General features: G+C 36.1%; 1 non-coding gene across 1 annotated transcript; it reads right to left on the reverse strand.

Moving 5' to 3' along the window:
- Positions 1-1,465: 1,465 nt before the first annotated feature.
- On the reverse strand, positions 1,466-1,539 carry TRNAI-UAU (transfer RNA isoleucine (anticodon UAU)). The gene has a single exon. It is a non-coding gene; the product is annotated as a tRNA-Ile (tRNA).
- Positions 1,540-3,097: the final 1,558 nt, after the last annotated feature.

Below are 3,097 nucleotides of genomic sequence, written 5' to 3' on the forward strand. Positions count from 1 at the left end.
TTTGATCTCATTCTTTTTGCAATGTGTTAACATGATGGTCAAGATTACAATGTTCCAAGAAAGCTTGCATTTGGATTCTTGAGCATAAAGTTATGTCATGTTGAAGTTGGCATAAAAATATGATCATATAACTTAGAAAAATTTGAGTGCTTCATGGCTGAACATGACCTGTAATGGCTCAATGAATTCTATGGCCTTTCAAACATATTTTGACCTTGGTCTTTGAAGAAAACTTGTAGAGGGAATAACAAATGACATTGTGCAAAAGGAATCAAGCTAAAATATTAAAAATTGTAAAAGTTATGATCTTTGGAAGTTGGGGAAAAGTCACTTGAAAATAGGTCAAATTTCACTAAGTCCACAAATAACCTATAATGTCTCCAAACTTTTGATGATCCTCCAAGAATATCTGGATCTTGTCATGTAAAGAGAACTTGTATAGGATGTTGAGAAGAGTCATATGCAAAAAGAAGCATTCATAAATCTTAAGAATTGAAAGAGTTGTGGTCCTTGGAACTTTGACTTCAAAATATTGACTTTTTGGTCAAACCACTTAGAACAAGCTTGTGTACTTGGACTTTCCTTGCATTTCAAAGCACATGGGTGATCACATGAACTCAAAATAAGGTGTCCTTAATTTCCTCTTGATTAAATTGTTCAAAGCTTGAAGTTGCTTGTTGAAGAAGGCATGGAAATAAACACATGAACATTTGACATTCCTGGAGAATTAAGCCACAAAACTTTGAAATGTCCTTGGTTAAAAAGCCCTAACCTTTCACAATAAACTTTAGAGAAATAAGACATATTTTTTTGATATTTTGATTAGTGGTTGGATAAGCAATTAATCATGTAAACACAAAGGTAAAACAAACCAACAAAGAGGTGCTTGATGATCCCTACAAGAAGCAAACCCAAAGATGGATACGGGGAAAGACCAAGATGTGACCTTGTTTGTGTGTAATGATGCAAATGATATATGGTGTTTGTTTGAACAAAAGTTGTTGTGGAAATTTATTTGTGAAAAGCTTGATAGGAAAGTTCCAATTTATATCTTTATTTTATTTAAACAGATAATCAAGGGTGATTACTTATGGTATCCTTAGAGCGGCTTCATCATCCCCAAGGAGTTATACTACTTATAAGGAAGCATGAATAGATTTTATATATGGTATCGGTACATCTAGCGTGAATACACTGAATGAAAATACAATACAAGAATTAATCTTATAAATGAAAAACTTTGATAAGTAATTCAAAAATTAAGCGATTAAATAGCTCAATATAAATGACTTATCATTTATGTAATGTGAGCCAACTCGTTAAACCTAAAATAAGAAATTTTTTTAATTTGATTTGTATTCAAAAATGAAGTTATAGATTAATCTAACATCCTTAATACAAATTATACAATCATATAGGTTTATCATTAAAAATGGGTAGGTAACATCATAAAACCAAAAAGAATTGGTCCCGACGGGGCTCGAACCCGCGACCTTCGGCTCATAAGACCAACGCTCTAACCAACTGAGCTACATGACCAATTCATAAACTTTATTAAATATTAAAAAATTAAATAAATTAATTATTAAATTTAACGAAAAAATTGTATGATCTAGGAAATGATTTATAAGGAACAATAAAAAAATAGTTTTAGGTGTTAAACCAAATATGGTTTGAAGAACATACAACTCTAATTGTGGAGTTTTGATGATAATAACAAAATTGAGAATAATTGGTACTTTAATGAGTTTGTTTTCATGTGTAAAACAACTGACAGTGTTGTCGCTCCCCGGATTTCCCGAATCCAAGTACAAACGCGAAAAGAGTGGTGCGGCAAAAGAATAGAGTCGCCAACTATGTACTTTTATCCTAAGAGGAGGGAAAGGTAGTACTGCATAACCAAGAGGGAGCAAATAAAACAAAGTCTCGAACCAAAGAAAACCGAGTAAGGGGGCCGGTTACGTGAAGGGAAGGTTATTGCACCCCTTCACGTTTGTGGTACTCCAAAGGATCCACGTTTGCTATTTATGTCTAAAGTGTGTGTATAAAAGGTCCTATATGCGATTCGAAAGAGAGAAAATCAAAGTAGGGAAAAGAAAGAGTTATTGCTCGCACAGGCCCTACCCTGTTGCATACGTATCTCAAGAAGGATTGAGAATCAGAGCACCGTAGCTCGGCTAACCTATTTTTGTTTGTTTTGTGTTTTTTAGATGAACGACGTTACTACGTAATCTACCGGATGCTCGACCTTTGGAGACTTACTCACCTGTAGTAGAAGGTGTTAACGTGTTCTTAAGAAAAGAAAATCAAAGAGTTTGTTTGTGTTTTAGGAATGCTCATGCAAAAAGGAAGTCCTAGACGAAGGAACCGTGCTACCTTAATTGACATGCAAACGAGAGACTATATGAAGCCTAGCAGTCCTATGGGGAGACGATCACACCACACAAAAACATATAGCATAAAGTAAACGCACCAACAAATGGGCTCAAACATACATGGGTAGGGCTTTAGTCAAGAGGGGTCATATCAACCTCGACAAACAAGCCATGGAAAGGTAATCAAATGGGATCTTAACCACTGACATTGAACGTCAGGGTGAGCAGATCAACAGGGTAATGAGGATATGACCTCATAGCTCTTAACCCTGGACAGGGTGAGCTCATGACAAAGCGTGGGGGTTCAGAAAGATGGAACCCTCTCCACTGACTGACCCGACAAAAGATCTTGGGCTTTTGTTCTGAAGCATCGACACGTAATGCGAGCATAAAGAACGACACACTGAATAACGGGGTATTGACTACTAATCCCTTTTATCTGTCAATTGCCTCTTCATGGAGGTCTTTGGCACTGGTGCCTCCTCTTGGAGGTCTTTGGGCACAAAAGTAAACACATAAAACATTGCCTCCTATCGAGGTCTTCTAGCTAAGAAAGCGGTAAAATGCTGGAAAGATGTAAAAGGGATCAAGAGATCTACCACACGGATAAAGATCCGAAGTAACAACAACTAAAGAAACAAGAAACCCAAAGATCTCTCAAGCTAGCACCATCAAAGAAAGCAAGTCAGCAAAGCAATCAGAATAAATCTCCAAATGGTATC

The sequence above is a fragment of the Lathyrus oleraceus genome, chromosome 3 (assembly GCF_024323335.1).
Source record: "Lathyrus oleraceus cultivar Zhongwan6 chromosome 3, CAAS_Psat_ZW6_1.0, whole genome shotgun sequence".
In the NCBI taxonomy this organism is placed as follows: domain Eukaryota; kingdom Viridiplantae; phylum Streptophyta; class Magnoliopsida; order Fabales; family Fabaceae; genus Lathyrus; species Lathyrus oleraceus.